This window comes from Mesoplodon bidens (genome assembly GCF_964165515.1).
Source record: "Mesoplodon bidens genome assembly, chromosome: 2".
NCBI lineage: Eukaryota > Metazoa > Chordata > Mammalia > Artiodactyla > Ziphiidae > Mesoplodon > Mesoplodon bidens.
Window position 1 is genome coordinate 104,418,157 of NC_138177.1, and position 19,999 is coordinate 104,438,155.

At 38.8% G+C, this 19,999-nt stretch overlaps 1 protein-coding gene and 1 pseudogene across 10 annotated transcripts in view; one reads left to right on the forward strand and one right to left on the reverse strand.

Annotated features, from left to right (window-relative positions):
• The window catches only part of EVI5 (ecotropic viral integration site 5), a 250,785-nt gene that overhangs the window by 5,369 nt on the left and 225,417 nt on the right, over positions 1-19,999 (forward strand). The window lies entirely within an intron of this gene.
• Positions 269-1,534, reverse strand: LOC308612651 (small ribosomal subunit protein mS38-like; annotated as a pseudogene). Its single transcript has 3 exons — positions 1,509-1,534; positions 924-1,408; positions 269-668 (listed from the first exon to the last, which is right to left on the reverse strand). The product of its transcript is annotated as a small ribosomal subunit protein mS38-like (transcript).

Below are 19,999 nucleotides of genomic sequence, written 5' to 3' on the forward strand. Positions count from 1 at the left end.
ACTTAAATATTGGATCAAACTGTAATTTCTCTAGAAATCTCTCAGTTCTTTTGAGAAGTTTGCATTGTCCCAGAATCTTAAAATCTCAGGATTGGAAATGATTTTAAAGATAAGCCAGCTTAGTGAGCTATTTGATACTTTCTGTAGTGGGAAACTCGCTATAAAGACAGAAATGACTGGAGAAACAGAGTGGGCTGTGGATCTCTGCAGTGGGTCTGGAAATCAGTATGTGCGTTAAACATTTAATATTGAAAGAACAAATAATAGATCTTGCATATTTGTAACATACAGAAATTATCAAAAAGTCGTGGTGGTTTTGTTATTTTAATCAATAATTCTTAAATCCAGCTACTGTCATGGGGGGAGGTAATACTCAGAATTTTTTGTTTTTTTGTTTTTTGTTTTTAGCTGAGTTCTCTGAATACTTATTACAACAGGTCATCAGCAGTAATAGGGGTACGGGAGAGAGATAGGAGATGCATTTGCCCCTCAGGTAGATCTTGGGGGTCTGCCAGCCTGTGGGGGTTTCCTTCAGGCCCGCCTTCCACCAGATGCGCTTCAGGTCTCTCTTGAACTTGATTTGCTGCCGTTTCAGGCGTCCTTCCTTGACTTTCCGCAGTAGGTACTGGGTCCTCTTGACCAGCTTGCGGTACTTGAGATGATTCATCTTGTGCCGGCAGATTTTTTTTTTAAAAACATTATTTATTTATTTAGTTTAGTTTAGTTTATTTATTTATTTTCCTTGCCTCTCACTGTTGTGGCCTCTCCCGTCGCGGAGCACAGGCTCCGGACGCGCAGGCTCAGCGGCCATGGCTCACGGGCCCAGCCGCTCTGCGGCATGTGGAATCTTCCTGGACCGGGGCACGAGCCTGTGTCCCCTGCATCGGCAGGAGGACTCTCAAGCACTGTGCCACCAGGGAAACCCATGCCGGCAGATCTTGAGCGTGTTTTTGCACTGCATCTGGGGTGCATCCCAGACCTCCTTACCCCACTGCTCGACCCCTTCCCCCACCTGGCTGGGCGGACACTCAGAGTTGGGCTGGAGACACAGTCCCTGGGACCCCCGCGTCCAGTCTGGGCAGGAGGTAGCCAGCTCTCTAGGTCAACCAGCTCTCCAGGGGGCTGATGGATATATTCCTGAAGAGCAGCATCTCCTCAAGCTCCAGATGGACCCGTCTGCCAGGGAGGGAGGCAACGCTACTTGGGCCTGTTGGTTGCGTGCTGTAGCGAGGCCTGAGGCATGCCTGCCCAGCACCCCTGAGACAGTCCAGGACCCACTGCAGCCTACCCGGGAACAGCCCTGAGCAGCTGGGAAGTGAGGCACACCAGGAACAAGGTCTGTGTGTGGCGGCAGCCCCAGGTGCTCAGCAGAGCCTCTGTGAGCCTCAGCTTCACCCCGAAGTGCCCACTGAGTGGGTGGTGTGGACTCTCAAGTCCCAGGTCCCCAGCTCAGCCGGCAGCAGCCGCTTCCACTGTCCCTGGAGCCCGCGGCCTCATGCTGACCCTACCCAGACACCGCTGGGAGACTGACCATTCTGCTGCCCAATATTTTTTGTTTTGAGAAAAAGATTATATTCCAGAAAAAATTGAAAAGTATTGCTAAAGTTGTAGACATCTTACAGTTAACGTAAACTGGTAAATTAATTAGAACCACCCATTAAAGCCTCTCTGTTAAGCTCCTCTGATAACTTTGTTATGCTTTGCACTCCTTTTTTCTTTAAAACACTAAGTATGTTTCCAAATGCTCTTTGAGATAAGAGTTTTTTATCATAAAGTTCATGATGAAATAAAAATATAATTTGTTTTCTCTTAGGCTAAATTTATAAAATTTTATGTGTTTACCTTTAAATTGTGTCCATCCTTTTCTGTGTTACAGTATCCTTTTACATTTGAAATTTATGCTAGATAGTGAGTGGGTTTTTTTGTTTGTTATTTTCTGTAATGCCCCTATTTAGCAAAACAAAAAGCTGTCAGCCCTTTGTTGCTCTTCAAATTAATTTTGGACAAGTTATATAAAAGTCTGCTTATCACTGCACACAGCTTTATATGTTTGCATATAAAATTCAAGCTATCAATTAAAGATAACATTGGCAGTTATTACTATCTGTTTTGGCGGTATGGTAGTCCTTCCTCATTGGAAACATGTAGGTTAATTAATGTGTGTTCTGTGGCTAGAAGCTGTTGACTGTGGCCTCATATGTTTGCTCAGAAAGGGTCATCCAATTTCTCCTAATTCTAAGTTGCCTGGTGTGTTTATTTGTTGCCATTTCCAGATGTTTATTACTGTCTCTGTACTTCATGAGAGCATTCCCTGCCTGTGCTGTTGGCAGTTTATTGTTTCAGTGGCCAGACAATGTGGGTTTAGTGCTCGTTAATTGTTCTTTGTACTAATCCAACGCTCACAATTGTACTTTGAAAAATGTTCCCTAAAGCTGGTTAAACTGGCTATTATCTGGGTCTTCATTGTTGGTTTTGCTATTCAGTGTCTTGGGTTCATGATTAGGGCTCTCTCCTTAAGGAACTGCTAGCTCCTGTGTTCTTGGAAGGAACCTTGATAGAGATAGGAGCAGAATGGTTTTATTATGGATCATTGCTCTTTTTGTTTTTCATAAGAAAGTGTAAGCACTGATAGGGAAGTGAATATGGGGATTTTGTCTTACCTTTGAATTGGTATTCAAATGATTAGTTGTTGTATTTGGCCTGATACAGATCTTTTGCTATGTTAAAAATGAATCCAGGGCTTCCCTGGTGGCGCAGTGGTTGAGAATCCGCCTGCCGATGCTGGGGACACGGCTTTGTGCCCCCGTCCGGGAAGATCCCACCTGCCATGGAGCGGCTAAGCCTGTGAGCCATGGCCACTGAGCCTGTGTGTCCGGTACCTGTGCTCCGCAACGGGAGAGGCCACAACAGTGAGAGGCCTGCGTGCAAAAAAAAAAAAAAAAAAAGAATCCAGCATTCTCATAAATTATGCTAGTAAGTTTGTTAGAACGATGTTAACAGATACTGGATAGGAACTTCCCTGGTGGTCCAGAGGTTAAGACTCCACGCTCCCAGTGCAGGGACCTGGGTTTGATCCCTGGTCAGGAAACTGGATCCCACATGCCACAACTAAAGATCCCGCATATGGCAATGAAGATCCTGCGTGCTGCAGCTAAGACCCGGCGCAGCCAAATAAATACATACATACATACATACATACATAAATAAATATTAGAAAAAAAAGATACTGGATAAAAGTTTCACTTGAATGAACCACTGTATAATATGATATTTGAATGAGATACATAAGAGAAAGAAGAAAAATTTAATATCTTCAAGTATACCAGAATCAGGATAGCTTAGAAGACTGAGCCAGAATTTGCTGGTGAGAAGGTAGACCTTGAAGTAAATTGAGAATGAATCTTAGGGGATAAGCTCATGAAAAGTGTAATGCCTTTAAACATTTAATTTAAATACATGTAAGAGAGGAGCACAAAGTTAAAGACTCAACTTGGCTGCTTTTTTTTTTTTTATCACATCATTGTTAAAAACCTTTATTTTACTATTCAAAGGATATTATAACTATTTAATGAAACCTTTTCCTTGTTGTCATTCTAGTATGGAAACATTGTCACAGAAGGAAATTAAATCATAGTTATAGGAAGAATAAGATCTTTGGCATTAAGAAAACTTGTATTCATTCTTCACAACCCATCTTAGATATCATTTTATGAGTTTCTTTTCTGCTCCTTCCATGGGTTGGCTGCTTTTTTGATAATGTGGAGAAGCTTCTTTTCTGCTGCTGGATGAACAAGGTTATAAATGTTGTCAAGCATTATAACACACGAGATCAGAAAACTGAGTCAGTAAATGATCTAGAAATTTAATGAAGTTATGAACATTGTCAGTAAGTCAGTAAGAACCACCAAAGGTAACACATATAGCATCTCCTATGTGTCAAGCATAATGATAGGTACTGGGAAGACAACGGTGATCAATACTACATAGACAAAAATCTTTGCTTTCACAAAATTTATAAACCAGGGGAACACACATCTGGTATAGTCTTGTTTCTTTACTTTTTTTTTTTTCTGGCCATACTGTTCAGCTTGTGGGATCTGAGTTCCCTGATCAGGGACTGAACCTGGCCCTGGCAGTGAAAGCACTGAGTCCTAACCACTGGACCACCAGGGAATTCCCCGTATAGTCTTGTTTCTGAGTGAGGTGATAATTAAAAAAAAAAAAAAAAAGGGTTATTAAATGATTAATTTGTCTTAAATCTTGAGGTTTTTTTTTGTTTGTTTAAATTGAAGTATGATTGATTTTCAATGTGTCAGTTTCAGGTGTACAGCAAAGTGATTCAGTTATACTGAATCTATTCTTTTTCACATTCTTTTTCTTTATAGGTTATTACAAGATATTGAATATAGTCCCCTGTGCTCTACAGTCTTTATAGTTTATCTGTTTTATATATAGTAGTGTGTATCTGTTAATCCCAAACTGCTATTTATCACTCCGGGATAGGCCCCGACCCCTTTCCCCTTTGGTAACCATAAGTTTGTTTTCTATGTCTGTGAGTCTGTTTCTGTTTTGTAAATAAGTTCATTTGTATCATTTTTTTGATTCCACATGTAAGTGATATTATATGATATTTGTCTTTCCTTGTCTGATTTTACTTCACTTATTATGATTATCTCTAAGTCCATCCATGTTGCTGTAAATTATTTTATTCTTTTTTATGGCTAATATTCCTTTGTATGTGTGTATACCACATCTTTATCCATCCATTTGTCGATGGACATTTAGTTTGCTTCCATATCTTGGTTATTGTAAATAGTGCTGCTGTGAACATTAGGGTGCATGTATCTTTTCAAATTAGAGTTTTCATCTTGTCTGAATATATGCCCAGAAGTGGGATTGCTGGATCATATGGTAATTCTTTTTTTTTAATTAAATTTTTATTTATTCATTTGGTTGTGCCGGCTCTTAGTTGCAGCTCGCTGGCTCCTTAGTTGTGGCTTGCTAGCTCCTTAGTTGTGGCATGCAAACTCTTATTTGTGGCATGCATATGGGATTTAGTTCCCTGACCAGGGATGGAACCCGGGCCCTCTGCATAGGGAGCATGGAGTCTTAACCACTGTGCCACCACGGAAGTCCCTCATATGATAATTCTATTTCAGTTTTTTAAGGAACCTCCATACTGTTCTCCATAGTGGCTGCACCAATTTACATTCCCAGCAACAGTATAGGAGTGTTCTCTTTTCTCCACACCCTCTCCAGCATGTTATTTGTAGACTTTTTGGTGATGGCCATTCTGACAGGTGTGAGGCTTTTTAAATAATTAGTATGGAAAAATGCTGAGTGAAGTAAAAGTTTTATATTTTAATATTTGCTTTAAAAATTTTTGAGGTGAAGTTTACACATAGTGAAATGAACTTAACTCTACAATTGAATGAGTTTTGTTGAATGTGTACTCCTGTGTTAATCTCTCCCTCCCCAGTAATCCCACATGGTTCCTTTAGTCAGTTCCTGTTCTGATATCTTTTACCACAGATTCGTTTTTCGTGTTCTTGAACTTCACCTAATAGAATAGTAGAATAAGTGTGTATTCTTTTCTGGCTGGCTTCTTTTGTTCAACATAATGTTTTGAAATTCATCCATGTTAATGCGCCTTTCAGTAGTTCTTTTTAACTGGTGTGTAGTAATACATTGTATAACAATAACACAGTTTGTTTATCCATTCTCCCATTAGGCTATTATGAAAGCTGTTATGAACACATAGCTATTAGTCTTCTTATAGACATACATTTTCGTTTCTCTTGGATAAATAACTAGTGGTGGACTTACTGGTTCATAGAGCAGATGTATGTTTAACTTTAGAAGACATTGCCAAACAGTTTTCCCAAGGGAATATATCATGTTACATTGCAACCAGCAGTCTGTGAAAGGTCTGCTTGAGTGACAAATCAGAATTGAGTTTCAGAAAGACTGTGCTGGTACAGTGGGGTATGAGACTTGAGTTAGGGAACACACACAGTTAAGTAATACAATTGAAAATTGATGTATTCTTGTTCTAAGGAATTGATAGGGAGGGAGAGACTCTTACAGATTCTGGAGCCTGTGGTATGTGGGGTGAGGATAAGGCAGGGGTCAGGTGATCCCCATGCATCTGTCATAGGCTGTTGGATATTGGTGTGCCAGTCATTAACAGAGAATACAGTGGAGGAGCAGATTTTAGAGGGAAGAGGGAGAAGTAAATCTGTTTTGTTTGTAAGTAGTAATTGGGGTAAAAGGAAGTAGATTAAATAACTGTGTATAGTGAGGAGAAGGCCCAGGATGGAATTGGAATTTTGGGGACCATTGACATGTAAGAAATGAGCTGATGAAGAGAAGTCTGCAAAGGAGCAGAAGGAGTGAGTAGCCACCACAGAAGGGAAACCAGGGAAGTGATTTAACAAACTGAAAGAATAGAACTTTGAGAAAGGAGGGAGGGGCTTGAATGTTGTTAATGTGAGTAAAAAATAAGTGTAGCCTTTCTGGAGGTTAACTTTTTAAAATTATTTGACCCAATAGTTGCACTTTGTGTAATAACTTCTAGAGAAACAGACAAATGTGGAAAGGTATCACACACACACACACACACACACACACAGTATTATATAGTTTTTTATTGCTGCTGTAACAAATTAGTACAAACTTAGTGGCTTAAAACAAAAATTTAGTCTCTTACAGTTATGGAGGCCAGAAGTCTCAAATGTTTCACTGGGCTAAAGTCAAGGTATTGACCCAGCTGGTTCCTGGGATAGGATCCATTTCCTTGCCTTTTCCAGCTGTTAGAGTTGCATTCCTTGTATTCCTTGCATTGCATTCCTTGATCCCTTCCTCCATTTTCAAAGTCAACTGCATAGCATCTTCCGATGGGCCCAACCCAGATACTTCAGGATAATCTCCTCATCACAAAATCCTTCCCTTAACCACCTCTGCCAAGTCCCTTTTTACAATTTAAGGTAACATTCACAGGTTCTGTGTTTTATGATGTACTCTTTAGGAGGCCATTAATTAGTCTACCACATAATACTAACAAGGACAGAAGATCAAAGTACATTAAGTTAAATTCTCAAAAATGTATAGTATGATCTGATTTTTTTTGGCTGCACCAGACGGGGCATGCAGGATCTTAATTCCCTGACTGGGGATTGAACCTATGCCCCCTGCAGTGGAAGCATGGAGTCTTAACCGCTGGACCACCAGGGAGGTCCCCAAGTATGATCTAATTTTTGTGAACTTAAAAAAAATACATATATACCTGTATATTACCATATGTATAGAAATCTTAATATATACTGTACTGCTAACATTGGCTGTCTTTGAGAGTGGGATTACAGAGTACTCAAACTTCCATTTTTTTCTGTGATATTTCAATTCTTAACGTATTTGCTAATCAGAAAAATAAAAAATAAATAAAAGGAAAAGTACGTATGGGTCATATGTTACAGAGAGGTCTGTAAGTAAGATAAGGACTATGAAGCATTTACTGGATTTAGCACAAAGAGGCTGTTGGTGAGTGACCTTGGTAAGTGTGGTTTTAGTAAAATGGTATGGTAGAAGCCACATTGCAGTGAAAAAGGGGAGATGAAGAAGGGAAGAATGAAAGCTAAATATCTGTCCAGTTGCTTAGCTATGGGGGAGGGACGATACTGTGAGACAGGGGGTACTTAGTGGGATGTAAGATCCAGCGAGAGCGCTAAATATGGCAGAGCAGCCTGTTTAAAAGTTGAGAGCAGAGACTGGGAAGAAGAGAGAGACCACCTGAGTTCCAGGATAATTCACAGAGCACGAGGCCTGTCTTCTGACTTTAGACAGAAGACCCACTTACCTGTGGCAGGTGAGACTAGAGAGGTGTGGATATAGGCAGTAGTTAAGTTTATTACATTTTCGTTTTCTTTAATATTATCAGATTAAAAAAAACACAAAACTCTTGTAGTTCTAAATGCTTCTTTGGCATTTTGTTAAAGTCCAAAGTTATTGTGTACCTGTGTTAATTTAGTCTTGCTAATGTACTTTCATTTTGTTGGTTTCTGATTATTCCTGTAGCCTCATAGTATATGAGTATATGAGGTTCAGGGAATGAGACCTTAGTTTTCTAGTGCAACATTTTGAGGACTCCTCCCCCCCTGTTATTATTGAAACTAATCATTGCATAAAAATCTGCTTATATGAGTTTGTCAATTTTCTCTTGACTCTACAGTGTCACAACAGGAAAACATTAGAGGTATCATTCACTCCAACCTTTTTTTAAGTTCCTGACAAGGAAACAAGGTTTAAAAAATTTAAATAACTTGTGAAGGCCTTATGCACCTTGTCAAAAGAACATGGTACTTTACCTTGCGGAGATGCTGAGGACCTTTCAAAAAATTATTATTTCATTGATAATATATTTCTGCCAGGATTTCCTCAGTTTTCATGTGTCCTTCTATCCAATTCCAATTAACATACATTTTCCACCTCTTAATTTCATCACTCTTCTTTCACCAGTATCAGTGTAATTAAATTAATTAAAATGACAATTTAAAATACAGTTTTTAAGGCCTTGCCATGATCTGTGCATTATTTACCTATTTGGAGAGTTATGGTGAAGATTCCTATTGACATTTTAGGATTTTTCAGAACTGTGGCAGTTCATTTTTATTTCACACTGGGTGTGGGGTGATGGTGCTTAACACACTTCTTGACACAGTGCTTGATATATTGTGTATATTAAATTAAAAATTTGTGTAATATGTGATATATTTTAAGAGGTACTTGTTCAGAATTTGTGCCTTTTTTGGACTAGATTAAGACCTAAGGAAACAGGTATTTTAGTACTCTCGCTGCTGCCAGGAAAAAGTTGTGTAGATATGCCTTTTTTTTTTTTTTTTTTTAAACAGTTTTGTCTTTGGAACAGTGGAAGGTTGAGGTCAGGGTACAGGCTTATTAGCTCCTTATTCATGAACTTGAACACCTTGGCTATAGCAATTTTAGGTGCAGCTCAAATTATCAAATTTTAAAATAAATTTATTTGTTTATTTACTTATTTTTGGCTGTGTTGGGTCTTCGTTGCTGCACAGGGGCTTTCTTTAGTTGTGGCGAGTGGGGGCTACTCTTTGTTGCGGTGCGCGGCCTTCTCATTGCAGTGGCTTCTCTTGTAGTGGAGCACGGGCTGTAGGCGCGCTGGCTTCAGTAGTTGTGGCTCTTGGGCTCAAGAGCGCAGGCTCAGTAGTTGTGGCTCTCGGGCTCAAGAGCACAGGCTCAGTAGTTGTGGCACACAGGCTTAGTTGCTGCGCGGCATGTGGGATCTTCCTGGACCAGGGATCGAACTCGTGTCCCCTGCATTGGCAGGCAGATTCTTAACCACTGCGTCACCAGGGAAGTCCTTCATTTTCAAATATAATTTTCATCTCAATATTTTAGTTAATTGAATTGCTTAAGTAGGTAATCAGATTGGTTTTGGGCAGGTCCTATCTGTCTGTCAAAATCCTTAGAGTCACGACATGTTCTGACGTTCTGTGTTTTTACTTTTGTGTTCTTCTGTTTTAGCTCACCTTCCTATCAATGATTTATACTTGTCAGGATGTTTTTGTTTTAGGGCTGACTGTTTAGTATCCTGGTTCCATCATTTATTAGCTAATGGATTCTTGGGCAAGTTGTTTAACCTCTATAAACTTCAGTAAAATCTGTCTCAGGATTATTGTGAGGATTAAATAAGATAATGAATGTAAGTCTTGTCGCAGTGCCTTGTACATAGTAAAACTTACAGTACATGATGGTGGTAGCAGCAGGAATAGTATATCACTGTGTACAAAGTTTTCCTTTTCTTTTTTTTTTAAATTAAAGTGTAGTTAATTTACAGTGTTGTGTTAGTTGCAAGTTTTCCTTTTCTGAAATTTTGCTCTAGAGGTAGGAAGGATCAGAGAGAGATGAATATATGCTGTATGCCTATAGAAAATAAATTAACTCAGAGAAATTTGTTATATAGACATCTAAAGGAAAAAGACTTGTCAGCAGTGTTACCCTTATTTCCTGTTTTTTTCCCTTTCAGTGTAATTCCTGTTTGCTGTTCTTTCTATTCCTGTTGAAGCCAGTGCTCTGTATCTTTCTCTTCTTCCATCTGACAACTGTTAACTTAAAAAGTGAAAGACATAATTTGCAGTTCTTCTTTGAGGATGTTTATAGACTGTATTTTAAAATCCACACTCCATATTTATTGATAATACTCAAAACATGCAAGACATTGCTATTTATATAATAATGTTGTTTATTCCCACATTTGGAGAGTTGGAATAACACTTCCTTATAACCTGCTTAAAAGATTGAAGATAGATATTACATTTGCCCCAAGCTTAAATCCTACTGGGACAACGTTGAGTATAAATAATTTTTTTTTTTTTTGCTTTCTACATGTTTATTCAGTTGTATACCAAGATTTTTATGGGTTCAAAATTTCCAACACCTTGAAGAATGTTGAAGTAACGGTGGGTACAGATAATTATTTTTTATATTTATATTGGCATAGACCATTTTGAAATTTGATCGTATATTTTGGATATACTGCTAAGTTTGATATGTTTGCTATTTATTTTGGAAGAAAATAAGGAAAGATCTCTCTGGACCCATTTGGCATTACAAACACTTAGGCAAATAGCCACTAAAAAAGTATGATGATGTAAGTTGGTGAGTTCTGGGCTTGTAATCTTGTGTAATCAGTCAGAGTTGTAGTTTAAATAATGGTCCCAGAGATACAATTTCCTGTCACTCATCTACTGGCCAATTTCCCCATAAATTTATGGGTTCGTATAAAACTTACTGTGAAACTTGAGATGCTCCTAATAATCTGTTTCAGACTAAGTATAAATAGTTTAAAAAATATGATGTAGTTGGAAGAACTCAGATATCTATAGAATTATCCATCTATTTTTTTCAGCCAACTTTTGTTGAGTTTCTAGAATACACTGGGTACTGTGCTAGGCATTATGGAGGGCAAAGTAATACCTTCTCTTTGGTCAGAACAAAAAGAAGATGCTGTTTCAGGCTATAACTCTGCTCCCTTCTCAGTATTGCTCCTAACCTGCAATCCTGACCTTAGTAATGATTTGTTAATATGTTACTTAAGCATTGCTGCTTTCTCCCTTTTATCTCCTTCTTGTATATTTTTCAGATTAGAACATATAAAGTCTGTCATGATGAAGGACTCTAAAATTTGGAAAAATCAGAAGTATAAATAATTTTAAAACCATAAAGTTGGGACTTCCCCGGCGGTCCAGTGGTTAAGACTCTGCGCTTCCACTGCAGGGGGCACGGGTTCGATCCCTGGTGGGGGAACCAAGATCCCGCATGCCGCACGGAAAACCCATGAAGTTAATGTCTTATATTCTGTTCTGTTGTGGTAATTGCTTTTGGCAGCTTCTGTTGCTGTTTTTCTTTATAGTCCTTTTCTGGCTTTCCAGCCAGAGCAAACTATTAAAAGTCTATTTGGCATTTTTATGCCAGTGTTCATAGCAGCATTATTCACAGTAGCCAAAAGTTGGCAACAACCCAGAATGTCCATCAACAGATGAATGGATAAACATCAGATTCTTCCTTCCTTCTTTTTTTCCTTTCTATCTTCTAGCCATAAATATACCAAGTTTTTCATGGGCTCAGAGTTTCTAGCCCTTTGAAGAACGTGAGAAGTATATGTATAAATGGAATCTTATTTAGCCATAAAAAGGAATGAAGTTCGATACATACTGCAGTGTGGATGAACATTGAAAACATTATGCTGAATGAAATAAGCCATGACACAAAAGGACAAATACTGTATGTATGATTCTACTTATAAGTCTAGAATAGGCAAATTCATAAAAATCAGAAAGTAGTTTAGAGGTTACCTGAGGCTGTGGAGAAAGGAATGGATGTATAGTTTCTGTTTGGGGTGATGAAAATGTTTTGGAAATAGACAGTGGTGATGGTTGTACATCACTGTGAATGTAATTAATTCCAACGAATTGTACACTTAAAAATTGTTACAATGGCAGGTTTTTATGTTCTATGTATTTTACCCCAATTAGGAAACAGGCTGTTTGGAACCTGCAAGAGGCTTGTGGCTAGTTCACAGTTTTACTTCTAAGTGAGGCTGAGGTCTTGCTCATTCATGCTTCCCTTGTTCATGCTCTATTGTTTTTGAAAAAAAAGACCAGCACTGATTGAGTGGTGAGTTTATGGATGATTCATTTTTCTTCATGATTTTCTTTTTTCTTCCCTTTTTTCCATAAATATGGATCACTTATAAGGAAAATATCCATAAATAAAACTTATTTTAAGAACAAAATCAGGGGACTTCCCTGGTGGCACAGTGGTTAAGGATCCTCCTGCCAGTGCAGGGGACATGGGTTCGATCCGTGGTCTGGGAAGATCCCACATGCTGTGGAGCAAGTAAGCCTGTGCACCACAACTACTGAGCCTGTGCTCTAGAGCCCACGAGCCACAACTACTGAAGCCCGTGCGCCTAGAGCCTGTGCTCCGCCACAAGAGAAGCCACTGCAATGAGAAGCACATGCACCGCTACGAAGAGTAGCCCCTGCTTGCCACAACTAGAGAAAGCCTGCGTGCAGCAATGAAGACCCAATGCAGAAATACATACATACATACATACATACATACATACATACATACATACATACATACATACATACCAAAATCAAGTCAGAAAATATTTATCTTCTTTGGCTTACTATATAGTATTCTTTTCTTTCTCTTATCCTTTATTTCTTCTTGATCATCTTTCACTTTTTTTTGGATGTATGTATCATTCCTTAATTTTACAGTTTTTACTATAACCAAATTGGAGATAATCGGAAAAAGAAGGGATTCTTCCCATCCCCAAATTCACTACTATAACACTGAGTTACTTGGTTTTTAATTTTAATGTATTTTCTTCTATTCTCTTCTTGCTTATATCTTTGTTCTAATAAGAATTTATATATAATTTGAGTTTTTTCATTTTTTGCTGCATTAGCCTTCTGCATGTGGTCTGCCTTATTATCTTCCTAACCATCTTTTTAAAACAAAGTTACAACTTCCAGTTTCTAGTCCAACATGGAAGTTGCCACTTCCTGTTAACAACAGGTAAAAAAGCTGAACAAACTGAAAAATCAACAGTTCTTAGATTCAGCAGGGAGGTGAGGTCACAGGACAAAGCACTGCCCCCTGAATTGGAAAGGCAGACGGCAGATACAGAGAATTACAACGTAGTGGAGAGTAACCCGTGAGTTGAAACCACTGTGGGAACCGGTGGTAGGGAAGGGAAACCCGAACTACTGATGAATTGCCGCAGGCTCAGTGTGCACAAGTCTGAGAGATAAAAACTCCAGGGGGACCCAGTCATTGGATGCCCACACGCTTTTGTGAATTTTGCCTCCAGGAACTTGGCCACGTTCTCATTATGAATATCAGAGAAAAATCCCCTCTTGCGTCCAGCTGTGGGAAGGAAAAGGAAGTATTTTGAAATACTCCAGAGTATTCTGTTCTTAACAAGGTCTGCCCTTAGGAGAAACTACTTAACCAGAGCCTCACCTGCTGGGGTTTGATCAGAGCCTAACTGACCTGGGGGAAATAAGCAATTCTGGGCTAGTATAGCCATTTTGTGCCACAGGAGGGGAGTGGAGTGATGGGAGAGGCTGATGACTGAGAAGCACATGTAAAGTTCAGAGTTTAGAGATACAGGCTCACTGAAAGACTTAAGATCTAATCATAGGACTATAAAATGCTTCCCTGCCCTCCACATCTTACTGCCACATTATTAAAGGCCTATTTACAGTAGTTCCTTTACCCAGTACATCATAACTATCAAAAAAAAATTACAAGGCATACTAAAAGACAAAAAACAGTTTGAAGAGAGAGAGCAAGCATCAGAACCAGACGCAGATATGGTAGGGATGTTGGAATTATCAGACAAAAGAAGAATTTAAAGCAATTATGATTAAGATGCTAAGGGCTCTAATGGATAAAGTAGGTAGCTGACAAGAGCAGATGGGCAATGTTAGCAGAGGGTGGAAATTCTAAGAAAGAACCAAAAAGAAATGCTAGAGATCAAAAACATTGTAACAGAAATGAAGAATGCCTTTGGTTGGGCTTATTAGTAGACTGGATATGCCTCAGGAAAGAATCTCTGAGCTTAAGAATAGCTAGATAGAAACCACCAAAACTGAGAGGCAAAGAGGAAAAAAGACTGAAAAAACAGAACAGAATATCCAAAAACTGTGGGACAACTACAAAAGGTGTAATACATATGTAATGGGAATTCCAGAAGGAGAAGAAAGAAAAGAACACAAGAAATAGTTGAAACAATAATGACTGAGAATTGCCCCAAATTAATGTCAGATACCAAATCATAGATCCAGGAAGCTCAGAGAGAACCAAGCAGGGTGAGTGCCCAAAAAACTGCACCTAGGCACACCATTTTCAAACTACAGAAAATCAAAGATTAAAAAAAAAATCCTGAAAGAAGCCAGAGGGGAAAAAACACCTTACCTATAGAGAAGCAATTATAAGAGTTACACCCAACTTCTCAAAAGCCATGTGAGCAAGAAGAGAGTAGAGTGAAATACTTAAAGTGCTGAGAAGAGAAAAAAACACCAGCCTAGAAATCTGTGCCTTGCAGTATTATCCTTCAAAAGTGAGGGAGAAATAAAGACTTTCTCAGTCAAACAAAAATTGAGAGAATTTGTTGCCAGTAGACCTGCCTTGCAAGAAAAGTTAAAATAAGTTCTTTAGAGAGAAGGGACGTAATATAGGTCAGAAACTCATACGTTACTTCCTTACGTAAAGTAAGGAAGAGTAAGGAAATGGGAAAAAGGAATAAGTGATGGTAAAGTAAAAACTTTAGTTTTTTTGTTCTCATCTAATAGATAAGTTTGTTCAAGATAATAATGTCAACAATGTATTTCATTATGTATACTTATGTATATATGTGTGCTATGTATAAGTTCAATGAATAACACCAATGAAACAAGGGCACAGGGGGGAGAATATATGATTATTTTGTTACTATAAGGTACTTACACTACCCATGAAGTGGTGTAGGGTTATTTGAAAGTGGAATTGGATTACCTGTAATTGTATATTGCAGACTCTAAGGCAACCACTAGGAAAAGTGTAAAAAAAAAAAAGTATAACCAATATACTAAGAAAGGAGAGAAAATAGAATCATATAAAATCTCTTAAAACCATGGAAGGCAGAAAAAGAGTGGAAGACAAAAATAGGAACAAAGAACAAGGAAGGGCAACAAATAGGAAACAGTAACAAATTTGGTAGATGTTACTCCAACTATGTCAATAATCACTTTGAACATCAGTGGTCTAAATCCACAAATTAAAAGACAAAGACTGGTAGACTGGATCAAAAAACAAGATTCAACTATGTTGTCTACAGGAAATCCCCTTAAAATATAAAGACACATACAGATAGGGGATTAAGAGGTACAGACTACTATGTGTACAGTAAATAAGCTACAGGGATATATTATACAGCACAGTGGATGAATATAGCCAATATTTTATAATAACTAAGTGGGGTATAACCTTTAAAAATTGTGAATCATTGTTGTATACCTGGAACTCATATAATATTGTAAATCAACTATACCTCAATTAAAAAAAAACATAGATTAAAAGTAAATGGATGGAGTGGGCTTCCCTGGTGGCACAGTGGTTAAGAATCTGCCTGCCAATGCAGGGGACACGGGTTTGAGCCCTGGTCCGGGAAGGATCCCACATGCTGCAGAGCAACTATGCCTGTGCGCCACAACTACTGAGCCTGCGCTCTAGAACCCGCAAGCCATAACTACTGAAGCCCGCGCACCTAGAGCCTGTGCTCCACAACAAGAGAAGCCACCGCAATGAGAAACCTGTGCACCACAATGAAGAGTAGCCCCCACTTGCTGCAACTAGAGAAAGCCCGTGCCCGGCAATGAAGACCCAACGCAGCCAAAATAAATAAATAAATAAATGGATGGAGAAAGATATAAAAGGTACAACATTCCTAACACTAATTAAAGCAGGAATAGCTATATTAATTTCAGACAGCAGGTTTCAGACCAAGGAATATTTTCAGGGATAAAGAGCGAGGGGAATTACATAATGATAGAGGGATCAGTTCGTTAAGAAGACATACCAATCCTTAATATGTATGCACCTAAAACAGGGCATCAAACTACATGAGGCAAAAACTGATAGAATGCAGGGAGAAATAGATGAATACATTATCACAGCTGGAGACTTTAATACCCCTCTATCAGAAATGGACACATTCAGCAGACAGTGAGGACACAATTGAACTCAGCAGCGCCATCAATCAACTAAATAGCATGGACATCTTAGACTACTTCATCCAACAACAGAGTGCATAGCCTACTGAAGGTCACATGGAACATTCATCAAGACAGACTACATTCTACATTCTAGATCATAAAACCAATTTTTTTCTTTATTGTTTTTTTGGCTGAGTTGGGTCTTTGTCGCTGCGTGCGGGCTTCCTCTAGTTGTGGCAAGTGGGGGCTACTCTTTGTTGTGGTGCGCAGGCTTCTCAATGCGGTGGCTTCTCTTTTTGCTGAGCACGGGCTCTAGGTGTGCGGGCTTCAGTATAGTTGCAGCATGTGGGCTCAGTAGTTGCAGCACGTGGGCCCTAGAGTGCACGGGCTTCAGTAGTTGTGTGCAGGCTTAGTAGTTGTGGCTCACAGGCTCTAGAGTGCAGGCTCAGTAGTTGTGGTGCATGGGCTTAGTTGCTCTGTGGCATGTGGGATCTTCCTGGACCAGGGTTTGAACCCATGTCCCCAGCATTGGCAGGCGAATTCTTAACCACTGCGCCACCAGGGAAGTCCCCAGTTTCTTAAAAGACATGATCTGCCCAAACTCACACAAGAATAGACAATTTCTTTTTTTTTAATTATTTATTATTTTTTTTACTTTTTTGGCCATGCCACACAGCATGCAGGATCTTAGTTTAGTTCCCTGACCAGGGATTGAACCCATGCCCCCTGCAGTGGAAGCACGGAGTCTTAACCACTGGACTGCCATGGAAGTCCCAAGAATAGACAATTTCTATTAAAGAAATTGAATCGATAATTAATAACTTTCCAGAACAGAAAGCACTAGGCCCAGACAGGTTCACTGGTGAATTCTACCAGACTTAGTATTATAAGAAGGTCAGCTCTTCCCAACTTGATCTGTAGATTCAGTGCAATCCCAATCAGAATCCCAGCAAATTATCTTGTTGATATTGACAGACTGATTCTAAAATTTATAGGGAGAGGCAAAAGATCCAGAATAGTTAACACTGCTGAAGGAGAAGAAGAAAGCTGGAAGACTAACACTACTCAACTTCAAGATATACTATAAAGCTACAGTAATCAAGACAATATGATGGAGGGGGGAGGGATAAATTGGGAGATTGGGATTGACATATACACACTACTATATATAAAATAGGTAACGAATAAGGACCTACCGTATAGCACAGGGAACTCTACTCAGTACTCTGTAGTGACCTTATGTGGGTAAAGAATCTAAAAAAGAGTGGATATATGTATGTGTATAACTGATTCACTTTGCTCTACAGCAGAAACTGACACACATTATAAATCAACTATACTCCAATAAAAATTAAAAAAAATTTTTTTTCTAAAGGGAGAAAGGAAGGAGGTGATGGGGTCATACAGACAAACTCTAAATGATGACTGGGGGAGAAAAAAAAGACAGTATGATGGATAAACAACAAGGTCCTACTGTATAGCCCAGAAAACTATATTCAGTATCCTGTGATAAACCATAATGGAAAAGAATATGAAAAAGAGTGTATATCTGTATGTATGATTGAATCATTTTGCTGTATAGGAGAAATAACACAACATTGTAAATCAACTATACTTCAATTTAAAAAAAGTATGATATTGATTAAAGAATAGACATATAGTTCAATGGGATGAAATAGCCCAGAAGTAGTCACACATAAGTATAGTCAATAGTCAACGATTTTTGACAAAGAAACAAAGGCAGTACAATGGAGAAAAGATAGTCATTTCAACAAAAGGTGTTGGAGCAACTAGGCATCCACATGCAAAAAATAATAATAATAATAAATAAAAAAAATCTAGGTACAGACATTACATCCTTCACAAAAATTAATTCAAAATGGATCACAGACCTAAATGTAAAAGGCAAAACTATAAAACTCCTAGAGGATAACATGGTAGAAAATAGGTCACCCAAGTAGGTGACCTTGGGTTTGGCAGTGACTTTTTAGATGGAACACCAAAGGCACAATCCATGAAAAAAAGAATTCATACCTGAATTTCATTAAAATTAAAAATTTCTGCTTGTGAAAGACACTATAAAGAGAATGAAAAGGCAAGCTACAGACTGGGAGAAAATATTTTCTAAAGACATATCCGATAGTGAAACCACAGTCCTACTCAGATGTGACTCAAACCTAGCCAAAACTCAAATTGGAACTTGAACCCATGGGTTGGCACTCGAACCCCCACTGTCTTTTAATTAAAACTGCTCACCTGGTGTCAGGACTTTCTGAAGCTCAGGTTCTTTTGTCTCTGTGCAGATAGAATTTGGCGTGAGGCAAAGTGATAGGTAGAGTGAGTTTATTAGCACAGGACGCTTTTGCAAGCAAGGGAGTGCAGTCTGGAGAACAAAGAGGGCTACGTTTTTATAATCAAAGAAAAAGTGGGGAGGGGAGAAGACCACCTTCTTCCTTATTCTTGGGTAAGGAATTATATCAAGGCTTAAATCATTAGTTCCTCCTTTGACCCTATATGGTCTAACCAAGACAGTCATGGTGCTATTTAAATCATATGTATATTAGCAAGAGGGTAGTAACATATACTAAAATATGGTAATTCATCTCAGGTTTCATTATAATGTCCCCTTTCACCTATATTCCTGTCTTGGCTACATGCAGAGATGCTACTCTTCAAGGGCCTTTAACTCTGACTTCATGTAATGAGATTCAGACCCCCTATCTGTTGTGTTTTGTTTTAACCATCAGGATTTGTGGCTTGAATGTGCCTGGTCTTCTTTCAAGGTAGTATAGATTGTTGCTAGGTTACTGGATTCTTGAGTGGTCATTAGCTTACATGAGTCTCCCAAAACTCCCTTAAAATTCCCTGTCTTTAATCCCCTAGTGGGATTTTTATTTTTTTAATTTTTAATTTTTATTTTTAAAAATTTATTTATGTATTTATTTATGGCTGCACTAGGTCTTCGTTGTTGGGTCTTCATTGCTGTGCACGAGCTTTCTCTAGTTGCAGCGAGTGGGGGCTAACTCTTCGTTGAGGTGCGTGGGCTTCTCATTGTGGTGGCTTCTCTTGTTGTGGAGCACAGGCTCTAGATGTGCAGGCTTCATTAGTTGTGGCACGTGGGCTCTAGAGCACAGGCTCAGCAGTTGTGGTGCACGGGCTTAGTTGCTCCGCGGCATGTGGGATCTTTCCCGACCAGGGCTCGAACCCGTGTCCCCTGCATTGGCAGGCAGATTCTCAACCACTGCGCCACCAGGGAAGCCCCGCCTAGCAGGATTTTTAAATGAGCTATTTAATTATCCTACTTTATCCCTATCACTAATGGACCGTTACCCCAAATATTCAGAGAATTCTTAAAACTCAACAATAAGAATACAACACGATTAAAAAATGGACCAAAGACCTTATCAGACACCTCACCATATGTACAGATGGCAAAAAGCATATGAAAAAAAAAACACATATGAAAAGATGCTCCACATCATATGTCATCCAGGAAATGGAAATTAAAACAGCTATAAAATATTACCATATTCCTATTGGAATAGCCAAAAATCTAGAACACTGACAACACCAAATGCTGTCAAGGATATGGAGCAACAGGAACCCTCATTCATTAATTGTGGGAATGCAAAATGGTACAGCCGCTTTGGAATACAGTTTGTCCAGTTTTTACAAAACTAAACATTCTCTTACCA